The 15,863-nt window shown below is 40.8% G+C and overlaps 1 protein-coding gene across 1 annotated transcript in view; it reads right to left on the reverse strand.

Annotated features, from left to right (window-relative positions):
- The window catches only part of LOC143284606 (ecdysone-induced protein 78C-like), a 125,757-nt gene extending 112,136 nt beyond the window's left edge, over nucleotides 1-13,621 (reverse strand). The window contains exon 1 of the mRNA XM_076591438.1: nucleotides 13,304-13,621. The gene's annotated coding sequence lies outside the window, so the exon portion shown is untranslated. The remainder of the gene's footprint in view (nucleotides 1-13,303) is intronic.
- Nucleotides 13,622-15,863: the final 2,242 nt, after the last annotated feature.

Genomic DNA, 15,863 nt, shown 5'->3' on the forward strand with positions numbered 1-15,863 from the left:
TCTCCCTTCCTCCCTCGACAGCTCCCTTCCAAGATTCTTCATCATCTTGTCTCTCTTCTTCCTCTCTCTCTCTCTCCCTTCCTCACTCAACAGCTCCCTTCCAAGATTCTTCTTCATCTTGTCTCTCTTCTTCCTCTCTCTCTCTCTCTCTCTCTCACTTCTTCCCTCAACAGCTCCCTTCCAAGATTCTTCTTCATCTTGTCTCTCTTCTTCCTTTCTCTCTCTCTCCCTTCCTCCCTCGACAGCTCCCTTCCAAGATTCTTCTTCATCTTGTCTCTCTTCTTCCTCTCTCTCTCTCTCTCTCTCTCTCTCTCCCTTCCTCACTCAACAGCTCCCTTCCAAGATTCTTCATCATCTTGTCTCTCTTCTTCCTCTCTCTCTCTCTCCCTTCCTCACTCAACAGCTCCCTTCCAAGATTCTTCTTCATCTTGTCTCTCTTCTTCCTCTCTCTCTCTCTCTCCCTTCCTCCCTCGACAGCTGCCTTCCAAGATTCTTCATCATCTTGTCTCTCTTCTTCATCTCAACACCTAGCTCCCTACTTTTTCTTCCTCCCTCCTTCTCTCACGCCTCCCCACCTCACCACCAGAACACCTCGCTTTGTCATCACTTAAAACGATTGGTGGTCATGTCACCAAAATGCCGCGCTGAATTTAAAACGACAGCCTAACAATTACAATATATTCAATAATTCAATCATGAATTTAAATATAATTATATAAATTTGTATTTATTATGATCATTGTTATTAGTGTTTATCAAATTGTTTATTTCAATTAATCTAACCTGTTTTAATTCAATTCAAATACCTTTGCATAAGTTTGTTTTTTCCAAAACGTCTATAGACAGCTGGACAGTTTCTGACACATTCAGAAATTTGCTCTGAACACATCATTCAAAAAGATCGGATTGATCCTCACTCTCGCTCGCTGGCTCTCATCATAAATGTTCATCTGAAAAGCCATTGCCATGTGGATATATATGCAGACTTCACCTCTGTACCTCTTAATATAAAAAAAGAAAAAAAGAAGGAGGGGGAGGGAAGATTTGATCACACTCCATTCTCTCTTATATATATATGTAAAAACAAAAAGCCACAATCCAAAGAACACGACCCCCATACACAAAATGCAGATAACCCATTTACCAGCCAATAGGTGAGGCCGGGGCCATGCAGCAACTCAACTGCCAGGCTTCCTAACAAGTATTTAAATGTCTGCTCCCATTTCTGGCTTAAAGTGCACTGCGCATACCAGTCTTTTTCAACAGTGCAGCGTTTTGTTGTGTCACCCTTTTGGAAACAGCGGCCTGACATGACTGTTTTATAACCAGCCCAAAGTGGGGGTTGCGTCATCCAAAGCTTTTCAGCTCCACTGTCAACACACTACACACTGTAAACACACACACACACACACACACACACACACATACAAATGGTTAAAAATGTGAAAGAGAAAAATACACACACACACACACACACACACACACACACACAACTTAAGGCACATATGCACACACACACACACATACACATATACACGGATACATACACACACAACTTAAGGCACACATACATGCACGCGCGCACACACACACACGCACACACACACAGTATACAAATACACATGCACATGATAAAACACCAAAACACAGTCACACACATAATTATACACACACAATTATTTATAACAGAAAGAGAGTGAGAGTGATCCTGACCGAGAGAGTTGGACTGGAGAGTGAGTGAGGACGGGGTAGAGTAAGAGGAGATGGAAACAGAGAGATGGGTAAATAGAAACAGGGAGAGAGGTGGGGAGGTGACAGAGACAGACGAAGGCACAGAGATACAGAGAGAGGGAGAGAGGAGAGAGAAATTAAGACAGAGACAGAGATGAAGGCACAGAGGGAGAGAGAGAAGGAGACAGAAACAGATGAAGGTAGGGAGAGAGAGAGAAAGAGAGAGAGGGAGATAGATGAAGGCACACAGAGAGAGGTGGAGACAGAGATAGATGAAGGCAGGGAGAGAGAGAGAAAGAGAGAGGGAGACAGAGATAGATGAAGGCACAGAGAGAGACGGGGAGACAGAGACAGATGAAGGCAGGGAGAGAGAGAGTGTGTGGGGGGTGGTGGGGAGAGACAGAGACAGAGGAACAGAGAGTAAAAGAGGAAAATTGGAGAAAGAGACAGAGATTCCTACTACTATTCCTTCATTTTCACTTCCTGTTTGAACAATGAAAATAAATGAACAGAAATAAAACCCCGATAGTTTCATTTTATTTATCAACAACACAAGATACAACAAATGTGTTATGTATTTCACTATTTGTATAGATGGGCAAAACAATACACACTTTACATCCCATGCTGCTTTTATTACTCAGTCAGTATCAGGATACAGTTGACCGGGACAAATTAACTGTGCTTTGCAGGTGTATGTGCATGCATGGGTTTGTGTGTGTGTGTGTATGTATGTATGTATCTGTGTATGTGTGTGTGTTTGTGTGTGTGTGTTTGTGTTTGTGTGTGTGTGTGTGTGTGTGTGTGTGTGCACCTGACTGCAGGTGTTTCTAACTCTTACAGACCAGAATAGGCTCTGTTAATGTTATGTCCAGACAAAACGGCTATAAGTTTCATTTTGCATCAAAAAAGTGCAGCATCTTTATCTCATCAGCTTTTTTAAGATGCCGTATCAAGTTTATTATGCCATTTAACGTTTAAGGTCAGACGCTTTGCACATCAATACATGTCATGCAATACCTTTCCAGTTACGTATTGTTCAGCCTGTTATTGAGAAGTTAGACTGGGGTTGGCAAAAAAAATGAGGATGAGACAAAAGAATCAAAGGTTATCTGTGGTGTATAGGATACTGACATCCACACACCCCACCCACCTCATCACATCTTCCCCCACCCCCTCCCTTCCCAACGCCCCGCTTTGTGAACCTGCAGCTGGTTCTCCCTACCCTCTGTCAATGGCTTCTCTTTCCTTCAGCCTCACCCCATATCAAACTCAACATCTGAGACTCATGGTTCTAGAGTTAATTTCCTCTAAAGTCTAACCCCTTTTGGGGAACGGAAACAAACATTGAAAACAACTGATACAGTTCTGACTCCCTCTCTCACGCATGCGCACACACACACACACACACACACACAGAGCGTTACCCTTTGAAGAACAAATTAAACTTGCACTGATAGCAAAGTACATCTTCAGAAGTTACAAAAGTTCAGAATTCAAAATGCTGCAGTTAAAATTAAATCTTCATTTCTCCAAAAGTAAAAGAGCACAGTCTATTCACTCCCTCACAAATATTGGTATCTATAGTAACCTCTGGTATTCCTTTTAAAACATCAGGAACAAAGTACTCAAATAAAACTCCCGCTCATTATATATATATATACTACAAGGGAAATAAACAATGTTTCAGTTTCAGTCTCTGAAGAAGATGTCACTGCATTCGGGCAAATCCATACAAATATATAATATATAACTTATAAGCTGCACCACATCTGCTAAGCAGATGCTTAACCAGCAGCATAACCAAACATGCTTAGTCAGGCCTTGAGTGGATGCACATATATATTTGTGTACCTATCCGAGAGGATTTCTTCTACAGAATTTTGCCAGAGGACAACAGTCTTGTTGCCATGGGTTCTTTTTCAGTGCTCCAAGTGCAAGCTACGCATGGGACCTCGGTTTATTGTCTCATCCAAACGACTAAAATTATGCCGAGTTTGATTTTCCAGTCAAACTTAGGAGAAAGGGTGAGAGCAGGATTTGAACACAGACCCTCACAGACTGTATTCGCAGATGAACGTCTTAACCATACTGCCACCTTCTTCCTTGAACGTTTCCTTTGGCTGGAAACAACAAACAAAAAGAAAGAAAAATCCAAATAAACAAAGAGAATTGTTCTTGGTTTTTTGTTTGTTTTCTTCGTGGGTTTTCTGTGGGTTTTTTTTTTTTAGCATCCAACATGTACAATCATTTTGGCATCCACACAGACACACACCCTCAATTGGGCAAATGTGTTCAACTCCTATCAGCTTGCACAGATAAAAAAAGAAAACATTCTACATGAAAAAAAAATAATAATAATAATGGGTACAGTGGAAAAACCCAGAAATTTCCCCTTCAGACAATTCCTTTCCAAAAGTAAAAGGTCAGACGTAATTAATCAATACAACCCCATGACGAAAAACTAAACCTTTCTGTCGTTCTGGTTTTTTTTTTCTTTCAAAGGAATACATGTACCTTTATTTTTTCAACTTTATTCTTTCTTCCCAAATAGCTGTAAGTTGTGAGTCATATTATTTTGCAAAATTACATCCTTACAGAGCATGACTGTCAGAAAAATATAGCAATCCAGCCATGTTGCAATCAAGATCAGGTTGGCTGGCTTCTTGGTTTTTATAGTCTACAAGTACAAATACATATATATACATGTTTATGCATACAAGCTGGTGATGTTATATTCCAAATACATCAAAATCAAACGACTCGCTAAATGAACACATGAATAAACAACTATTTTCACAGATAAAGAAAACATAGATTTTTTTTTTTAAGTTGTGCAGATAGAAAGAAAAAGAAAGGAAACAAAAGAAAGAAAAGAGAAGGGTAGAGAAACATGCCAACTGATAGACACAGAAATGAGAGACAGGGGTGGAAACAATGAGAGACAGAGTGAGAGAGAGGGAGGGGGATGAATTCATACAAGATGTAAAGTTCCATAACCATTTGAGGATGCATGCAACCATTCTTTTCTTAAAAGCAAACACACACACACACACACACACACACACACACACAGAGGCACACACACACACACACACACAGAGGCGCACACACACAGAGGCGCACACACACACACACACACACACACACACACACAGTGCACCACCAGATATCTTCCCTTTCCCCTTTTAGTCACAACAACTTTCCCCGAAATAACCTGTTTTAAATTTAAACATACCTCTCAGCAGAATTGTATTTTTTCCCCCCGTTCCATTTATAGCCATGTAATTGTAGAAACATTCCTGCTGTTCAGTGATGCAATTTCTACTGTGTTTACTTTATTCCCCTCCCTCCTCAGCCTGTTCTTTGCTTCAGTGCATTCCATGTGCTTTTTTCTTTTTCTTGTGTGTGTGGTTTTATTTTTTGGTTTTTTGGTTTTTGTTTTTTGTTTTGTTTTGTTTTGTTTTTCTTTTTGTTTTGTTTTTTTTAATCAATAAACATCCAACAAAAGTTTTGTTTCTTCCACCACCACCCCTCCCCCCCCTCCACCCCGCCCTCCTTTGCCAGAACCTCCATCCTGTCTGGGCCGTAATTTCCACGGTATCAACAGCTTTTCAAATACATGTTCCTTTCCTTAGCAAGGGCTCACCATTTTAAATAAACCTCTGTGTGTGTGTGTGTGTGTGTGTGTGCGTGTGTGTTCTGCAAACGCTCAATTTACACTGACACCAATCAAGACAAATTAACACATTAAATTTCTGCTTCCGTTTCGCACTCTCTCCCCAAACTCTCCTCTCCTTCACACCTTCCCCCCACACAAGCCCTCCCCCCCCCCCTGTCTAATGCCCTCTCTTCAGTTGTGCACTTCATACCCCCAAACCGCCTCGTGTTACCCACACGGATGTTTTTACTGAAAACAACCACACGCCGTCATGGGAAAAGTCGCCATTGATAGATCTTGTATCTGGGCTTATTGCGTGACTGCTGCAAGCTGGGGATCACGCGGGAGAGGAGAAAGGGAGGGACGATGTTGGTGGGAAGAGTGGTGTTGCAAAAAGAACTTTATGGAAAAGGAGGGCGAAAAAGTAGGATAGAGGGAAAGAGGGGAGAGTGATCTGGGAATGAAGTTCTAAGAGCTCGTAGCCTTGCAGTGAGCTACGTGTCGCCATGACCGCGCGCGCGCCACATTTGCACTCAACCCCGCCCCAGCTCTGGGGAAAAGAAAAAAAAAAAAGGGTCGAAGTTGAATGACCGGTCGACCTTGAATAGTTCAGCAGCGTTCTCGAGAGAGCTTGAACGTTCGCAAGCTTCGCCCGATCCAATGTAATCCGCGCTCGAGACGCGCGCGCGCGCATGTGTGTTTTTCATGATGATGATGTGTGTGTTTGTGTCTACGTGCGTGCGTGCGTGTGTATGTGATTGTGTGTACCAGTGGGTGGCTGGGTGTGTAGGTGTGTTGTGTCTCACCGATTTTTGAGTGTGAAACCATGACCCTCGATCGTGTTCTTCACGAAGGTCACGGTGAAACATTTTTAATTCCGGTTCAGTGGAAGATTCCGGTTTGGAGTCGATATTTTTTTAAAGAAATGACAGATCTGTAAATTTGTTCTTGTTATGTATGGGACAGTTTTGAATTAAACTTTTATAAATGTTAATAAACGAGATTTACACTACAGTAGTGAGTGCTACAGCTTAAAGAAAAAAGAGGGCTGGCAATTTTTCGTTTCAGCACTGTAGTTAACTGATCAAGCACTTGAATCTTATTGTTGATGGCAATGTATAGTTTGTGTATGCTGTCAAGAAAAAAAAAGGATACAGTAGAAAATCAATTTTGTACCTGTGCTTCTTTTGTCATGATTCATCTTATCTGACGTCCACTCCCCTTACCTCACCCCTTTTTTTTTTCTTTCCCTGGGTAGAATTGGAAACAATTACACCTGTACAAGTTATCAAAGAATATTCAATTCTTAAAGTTAATACAAAATCATTTAAAACAGAAAAAACTGATCTCAATTTTACTTTGACAATATTTTTAACAGCGAAATGTAGAACGAAGAAAATGTGTAAAAAAAAAAAAACCAATCAGTAAAGCACAAATCGTATTCTTAAAAAAATTCATACAGATATGAAACTATACAACTGTAAACACACACACACACACACACACACACACAAAAAAAAAAAAAAAAAAAGCTTGTGCTAGCTTACATGATTTAAATCTAATGTGGAAACTGATTTTGACAGAAACGAACTTTTCCTATAGTATATATTGACCAAAGCATTAGTCCTGAAACATTATTGTATTCTATAATGTCATGATGGTGACAATATTGCATTTAAGTAGAAAGTAATGAGGTCATGTTCACAAAGGCGGCTTCAGATAATTACGACTGCTATCGCTGTTACTGCTATATATATATATATATATATATATATCGTATCCACAGACATACTGAACAACTCTGTTGTGAACATAAATTTTTTTTTTAAACCAATGGCATTAACAACAACACACGCCTTGTGCAATAAATAAAATAGCTATCACCATTCAGTTTCAAGGTGTTATTCTCCTTCTTCGTCGTCATTCGTGAGCTGCAACTCCCATGTTCACTAGCATACGTGTACACAGGTGGGCTTTTATATGTATGACCAATTTTACCCCCACCATGTAGGCAACCATGCTCCGTTTTTCAAGGGTCAAGGTGTTAAAAAAATATATATATAATGCTCTGAACTCTCCCCTTTCTCCCTGTCCCCCCAAGATAAGAAACTGATGGAATCACCAAAAGTGACAATTTACACCATTCTTCCACAAACACTGAAACAGGCTGATAAGTTCCAGCTGCTCTGACTCTAAGCACCGAGATAAAAGGGGGCTGTCAATGCCAGGCCTGCTCCCAAGATGTGTTTTTAAATCATGTATTGTTGTCCATCTGACAAATGAGAAGAAGAAAGATGAAGAAGAAATGTATTGTGGCTTTCATAAGTGCGACACATGCACCATAAAATACAAAATGTGTGTGTGTGTGTGTGTGTGTGTGTGTGTGTGTGTGCGCGCACATGTGTGCGAGAACAGTGCACAAGTGTTTATGTGAGAGAGTGTGTGTGTGCATACATGTAAGAGAGAAACATCAGAAAGGAAGAATGAAATTGAGAATTTTTCTACTATTCTTCAATGACTTACACCACTGGGTATTTGCAGTCCTGTTGCTTCTACCAAACCTGTATAACTATAACCACAAAACTCTCCTGGCAGTGCCCTGCTGATGAGGGATGCTGGGGATGGACCTTGGTCAGCTCTGGCACCCTGCCATTGGCTGTCAGGACTCTGAGCCTCCCTTACACCCCATGCATGTAAATAGCCTTTCCACAGAGGCTTCCCTCTTTTTGTAATACTCCGTGGACTGAGATAGATGCCAGAGAAATGGATGCCATGGAAAAACAGAAAGCTTTGACCAGCCTGGCCAGTTGGAGATTAACCCTCTTGCACTGATCCAACCACAGCCAAACGCTAAGAACAGCTTATGTAAAATAAGTGAATGTGTCATCTTTTCTTCTTCTTTCTTCTTTTAGTATACGACCAACACTGACTTGCTGATGACTCTGTCATGGTTGATGCATGCTGAATATTTTCGTGTTTCCATAATCCACCAAACACTGACATGACCTTTTGCTTGCATGTGCACATGAAAGGGGTTCAGGTAATAACAGGTCCGCACATGCTGACCTGTGAAATCCCCCCATCCATCCCACCCCACCTCCCAGGTCTATACGCTTCCTGTTCTTCATCCCAAGACTCTCATCTTCATTTCCGTCCCACAATCTCAATGTCTTCACACAGCTTCGCTACTTTCTGGAATCAAATCAATGAAATCATTCTCTTCTGAGATCTTGCCCCCCCCCCCCCCCCTTCCCCCAATGACAGCCTGCTCCGCCCCTCCCCCATGAAATTGTGGCTCCTGTCATCGCCTCCAAAGTGACACCCAAGGAGCCTTAAGCCCTTCATATACGGGTAGTCCTTTCCAAAGTGTCATGTTTTCCAGTCTTGGCAAGTCTACTTCCCAACTCTCCCTCCCTCATTCCCTGCCAGCTCTACAACCACTCCACTCCACCCCTTTGTCACTCCCCCCCCCCCACTCAGCCCCCCCCCCCCATCAATGTCAAATTCAGATGTGGCTGACTATTCCCCCATTGAAAACACTGCCATGAAACTGGTGCCCATACAGTATCATGCCAAACGAAATACTGTCCAGAATTAGTCACACACACAAAAATATAGCAACAGTTTATGAATTCCAAGTGTGTATTGATCTGGATCTGCTTACAACTATCAAATAAAATCTAGTCAGATGTGTTCTGTAAGACCCTTTTGCAATAAGTATGATAATCTGGCACTATGGTTAAGTTCACCTTCATCAACTAATAAGTTTATGGCATATACATGAATGCAAATTGTACACAATTAACAAATTCTTCACAAACAAAAAACAATAATTTTCAAGATGACCTCACAAGGAAACTTCCATGCTAAGTTAACACATACACCATAGGAAAGTTTGAGGTTACTGTGCTTTTCACCTGTGACCCAAATTCAGTGATGAACTGGTTATAAAGTATCCTATTACTCTCTGTCACACAGTTAAGTTTCTCTGCCATTTACAGCTGCTACAAACACCCTTATATGAACATACACACACATGCACACACACACACACACACACACACACACACACACACACACACTAAATATGCATTGTATGTGCCCAAACATGTATGCATACAAAAAAATGATACATACATGAGCACACACACACACACACACACTCACCCTCCCTCTCTCTCTCTCTTATTCAATCAATGACTTATGCACTTTACTCTGGAGGATTAAACACTTTGGTCACTTTGAAACTGACTTTGTTCACAAAAAAGAACACTTACACAATACCTTATTTCTGAAAAAGGATGTAAGACAATAGTAACAACTCAAATTTCCTTGATTACAATCAATAATTGTATGGGAATTTTGGTTGCTACAAAAGGCAAGCGCATTTCAGACAACTCTGAATTTTTCATAAATTCTCTTTTTTTTTTATGAAACGCCAGCACTGTACCTTGCTTACTATAGTAGCTTACTTTGAGTTCTGATTCAAGTGGCCTCAACAACTTCAACAAGTGCTTGCTATGTTCAGCCATGATATGAAGGCATCATTTGTTCTAGAACAACATACAACAGTTTCAATCAGTTCATTGTGTTTTGCTGATACTGCTGGTGGTGACTGTGGCTGGCTGGTTGTGGGGTTTTTGGTTTTCTTTTTGTGTGTGGTTTCTTTTTGTTGTTGTTTTTTGTTGTTGTTTTTTTAGGTGGCTAAAAAAAAGTTCTCCCGCGAATGTGTGCTCAAGATAACTTTCTTGAGAATTCAATCACATTTTACCTGCTTGTGCTAATCAATATTTTATAATATTAGTAATAATAACAAATAAACAATAACCAAAATGCATATGTTTCTACACACATTTCGAATTGTTCTGGAAGTAAAACACTACCCACTGTGCATTCACACACCATTTGTTCCCTTACAAGTTTACAGTGTATCTTGAAATTATTTTCAAGAAATTGCACATATGTGGGGCACAAGATAATATTCAAAATTATCATCTGCTGTGAATAAAATCCATCTTGGTCTTAAGCTATGCTTTGAAGACAGGACAGGTTTAGCAAAACTGGACAACAAGGTGGCGGCAACAAGATGTTTATGAAGTCAAAACACACTATCAGTATCACTATCAGTATCACATGGAGATTATTATAACAAGACCAAGTGAGATAAAGCGTAATTTCACACAGCTCTCCACAGTTGATAATTGAGATTATAATGAATGACTAATAGTAAACGTCCAACATCAAGATCACAAGCAGAAACAAAGAAGTAAAAGCAGCTGATATAAGCTATGCTATCTTCACATTTCGCTTTTTTTTTTTCTTGATAGTCATTTGTACCACCACAATGGCACAGATAAAACCTGCTATCTCAGTATCTGAGTCTGTGTCACTGATAGCCAGAATTCTATGGTGAGCGTTGTAGCACTCGTGTATGCGCACGTGTCATGTGTGTGGTCACTCTGTCATCACTCTGTGTGTGTGTGTGTGTGTGTGTGTGTGTGTGTGTGTGTGTGTGTGCGTGCATGCATGCGTGTGTTTGTGTGTGTGTGTGTGTGTGTGTGTGTGAAGGAGCATGAAAGTTTGTGCATACAAGATTATCAAGTGTATTCATGTGTGTGTGTGTGTGTGTGTGTATGTATGTGTGTGTATGAAAGAGCATGAAAGTTTGTGCATTCAAGGTTATCAAGTGTATGAATTCATGACACACAGAAATTTACACTTTATTACAGTAACTACTTTTAATGATAAATTTTATTTTGTGTATTTGTTATCTGTGTGTTCATTCACTGAATTTCATACTTTTGACTGTGACAAGTGTGTGTGTGTGTGTGTGTGTGTGTGTGTGTGTGTGTGCGTGCGTGCATGCGTGCATGAGCGCGTGTGTGTATAATTCTATAACTGTAGATTGTAACTGATGTACCACGTTTACATGTATACACATGTACCCACATATGACTGGCATGAAAAAGGACATCAAAATCTCTTGATTCAATGACTGACAAAATCATGTCATCCACAAAGTGATGGAAACTCTGCATGGGATGTTGGGGATCAAATAGACTGAAACTGGTGAAAGAGGGTTTTCGTTTAGAGAGGGAGACCCAAGAAATCAGTAAGAGTGAGAAAGTTGTACTGTGAGAACTCACAGTCAGACAGATTGACAGACTGGACAGAGGAATGGAATTGTTTACTCACATTAATTTCTTGGTCCCAGCCCCAAGTGAAAGACTACACATGAACACAGTACAACTCAGTCAATGAAACAAGCACAGAGAGAGAGAAGGAGAGACAGAGAGAGAGAGAGAGAGAGAGGTGATGGGGGATGAACAATAGGACATAAATTTCATGTACAGTGCTCTCCAAGCTGTGAGATTACAAAAAGCGCCAAAACCTACAATGTAGGCTCAATACAGGGCTGCGATGCATGCTGGGAGGTCGGACACCCAATGACACAGGCTGGACATTGGTCACTCTGGCCACCAGCACCGCGTGAGCGGCGATCCTCACTCAGGGGCAGCCTATCGCGAAGTTTTCCCTTGTTATACAAAGCTTGGTAGAAGAGAGAGTATTGCAAATACCCATATGAGTAAGCCATTTCACAATAGTGCAGAAATTATAATTAATTTTATGTCGTTACACTTTAAAATTTTTCAATTAGTAATGAGAGTGTCCAATAGTGGAGTCAAACAGTGTTTTCCCTCCCTCCCCCTTTACCATGTACCTTTTTCTGGGCTTCTGTTGCAACATTATTTCTGAACCACATTAGCCTGATTAGGTTTATGTTGTTAATCAGCAGGAAAATGATACAGCAAACACCATGTTGTTGTTTTTTCCCCAAAATGAGTTTGGCCTTATTCTCCTTTTTGGGGGGATGGGTGGGTTTTTTGTTGTTGTTTTCTTGTTGTTTTTTTGTTTTCCTTGTTGTTGTTTGGGGTGGGTTTTTGTTGTTGTTTTGTTTGTTGTTGTTGTTGTTGTTGTTTTTGGGGGGGTGTCTTTTTCTTTTTTGTTTTCGCTTTTTTTTTTACCTTTTTAAAAAAAATCCCTTTCAGCCATAAAACTTAAGATTGCTCGATATAATATTAACTCCAGTTCATTGTTTGCATGATCCCAAGCAAAAAACAAAGAAAAAAATCTGACCTCAACCCCAACGCTTGTTTTTATCCTGATAATCACCAATACCACCCAGACCCTCCCAACAAGTTAGTGAACAACAGTGAAATGAAGAAAATATAATTTGTGAAACGAAATGTGTGTGTGTGTAAGAGAGAGAGAGAGGGGGGGGTGCAGCAGTTCAACAGTTGGTTGCTTAATTGCTTGTTTGTTTTTACTTATTTCTTTCCAAATGTATTTTAATCCTGCCGGTGTACTGTAATCGGTACTCCCTCTCTTCCTGACACTCCCTCTCCATCTCCTAACCCCATCCACCCCAAAACTCCCTGCACTTATTTTTTCCACGAAGAGAAACATCGCGGCCTTGAAAATGTTAAATAACGCACACACCCATTTCCTGACCCTGGTCACAAACAATTCAAAACAGTAGCCAACCAACAGAGTATATCTATGCCAACTAAAAGTACCATCTTCTGCTCTTGTAAGACGCTACGCAATTTAAAGATCGACAACTGTCACTGGTTATAGTTGTCTGTTGTTGTTTGTTTGTTTGTTTGTTTTTTGTTTGGGGTTTTTTTTTCGGTACGTTTCGTCGACCTGAAAATGTAAAAGAGTCGTCTGCTTTTAGCAGACGCCGCCGACAAGACGATCGTGTGTCTAGAAACAAGATCAGGAGAAAACAATGCTGTTTCAAGTGCACACGCGCGACTCTCTTTCTGCCAAACAAATCTAATGCATGAGTAAGAAAGAGGCAATCGTGGTAACCATCGTGGCCAGACTGTCCACAGAACACACACCTACCTGGTGTTAGTGGTAGGCCCAGTTGTGTACTCTCTCGAGCTTCTTGGCACAAATCCCAAACACAGTCGACTCGCCACGCATGTGTAGGCCACGGAAAGCACTGGCTGACTGTCCGTTGCCCACTGCTAGCTTCGAAGACAAGACGGCTCGATCAGCTACAGCCCTCCAAACTTTCCAGCTGACATCACCACACACACACAAAACCTCCGCAAGTATGCATGCACGTCGATTCTTTTTTCTCCTTCTTCTTCACAGGTTGAAAGATTGTCTGCAAACGGAACTTTATTCTGTCCCAGTCTCTTTAGACTGCTGCTCGCATCGCACACCAACAGCAGACGCTATCTGGGAACTTACTTTCCGTAACCTTTAGTGTCATGGTCACATGACAGAACGGCCACACAGAACACACAGCGCGCGCGCATAACGTCACGCGTGAGGTTTGGAGAGGCCCTGTTAGGGATTGTTTTGTTTTCTATGGGTATGGGGGCCTGTACGAGGTTTGTTTAAATCGGTGGCCTAGACAACAGCGATGCACACAAGGAGACAACCGGACTGATAGATGAAACAAAAAGAAAAAAAAGATTCTTGTATTAAACAGGGAGAATAAGATCAATGAATAAATAAATGAATAAATAAATATTCTCATATAAACGAACATTCTCATACATCCCCACACACCCATCAGTCCACCCCCATCCCTATTTTCCTCACACACACACACACACACACACACACACACACACACTGACACACCGGCACACACACACACACACACACACACACACACACACACACACACACACACACACACGTACACTGATGCACACACACACGAACAAATTTTACACTGAAAATTTTACATCGGAGGAAGTAAGAATTACATCTGAAAACAACTTCCCAAAAAGAGCTAAAACGATATCTTATCTAACACCAATTGGCACGTTTGTGTCAAACCTTTTCCAAAACTGAGTCCAAAATTAATCCAGATAATGTAGACACGCAGAAAACAGTAAGTCCATGCCCCATTTGGGAGATGAGTAAAGCACAGTTTGATATCAATCATACTGACATTGCAAAAAAAGAAAATCCAAATATCATGGCAACAGAAGTCCGATTACACCTTCAGAATCGATACCGTGACCACTTACGTATTTACACAGACGGCCGCTCACTCCTAGACAATGGCCAAGCAGGTTCAGCTTTCGTTATACCAAAACTGAAAACTGAACGATCATACCATATTGGTAAAGATCGGTCAATATTCACAGCTGAACTTATCGCTGTTCTTATGGCTTTAAATTATATTCTTGAGTTTCCAGTTTGCCTTCCACAAGTCTTATTTTGTGTTGATTCAAAATCTGTACTATACGCTTTAAACTCATCAAATTGTAAGAACAAGTCCAAAATAATAATAGAAATAAGTCACATTGTACATCTTATGAATTTGAGAAGAATACGTATAACTTTTTGTTGGGTTCCTCAGTTCTCACCTTGGTCTCCTATATAATGAATGGGCTGACAGGGCTGCAAGAAAAGGTGCAAAACACCAACAGGGAACCACATACCTTTATGTACCTTTGTCTGTACAAGAGGGGTACCGCTTACTAGAAAAAAGCATCATGGAGCAAAGTCAGGGGAGTATACCAGCAAAATGGCAAAGTTTTAAATAAAAGTATAAATAATATTCAACAACCGGAATCTATCAATCAATCAAATACATTCAGTAATTTATTCAGATTAAGGCAAATTCGGGCATTATCAAACAGGATAAAGCTGAACGCTTTTATAACAAAGTTCAGCAGAGATGTTAAATGCATATGTGGAGAATCTATTTATAGAAAACACATATTCTTTGAATGTCAGAGTCTGAAATCGTTTTTACCAAACTTCTCGGAAAATTCTTTTGAACGTATTTTTGACAATTTCAAGATGCTATCTGCTATTGCAGAAGGTTTGCTGCATAGTCCAATTGGACATTTGTTATAGTTGTTACAGTTGTTTGATGTTAGCGTTTCCTTCTATATTGTGCCTATGTCTCCCGTTTTAATGCTTTATTTTTTCCAATGCTCTGTATCTTTCCCCACCACACACACACACACACACATACACACACAAACACACACACACACATCACACACACCATTTTTCACCCTCTGCCCAATACCGTTCCCTCCACCACGCCCCGCCCTCCACCCTCCCGCACCCCCCCCCCCCCCCCCCCCCCCCCCCCCCCTCCCCCTCCTCGTCTAATATCACTTAAAGTGGAAGACATTAAACTGAAGACTACTACTACAACTACTACACACGAAAAAGTGTCTTCGTAAATTTTACATTCAGGCGTGGCTCACCAGCATGCCAACGTCACGTCATGCAAAGTTATAGTTATGCAAGCAAACAAAGTCCTCCAAGAATACCACTCACAAAAGGTAATTGTGTCATACCAAGTATTCATGTCACACGTAACAGGGGTTGGGGGGAAAGGGGATCTAACCAGTGCGAGACTAAAAGCACGGACTTAGAATCACCTTAACTGAGTCTTTAGTTAGAACGTTATCAGTAT

Source organism: Babylonia areolata, chromosome 8 (genome assembly GCF_041734735.1).
Source record: "Babylonia areolata isolate BAREFJ2019XMU chromosome 8, ASM4173473v1, whole genome shotgun sequence".
In the NCBI taxonomy this organism is placed as follows: domain Eukaryota; kingdom Metazoa; phylum Mollusca; class Gastropoda; order Neogastropoda; family Buccinidae; genus Babylonia; species Babylonia areolata.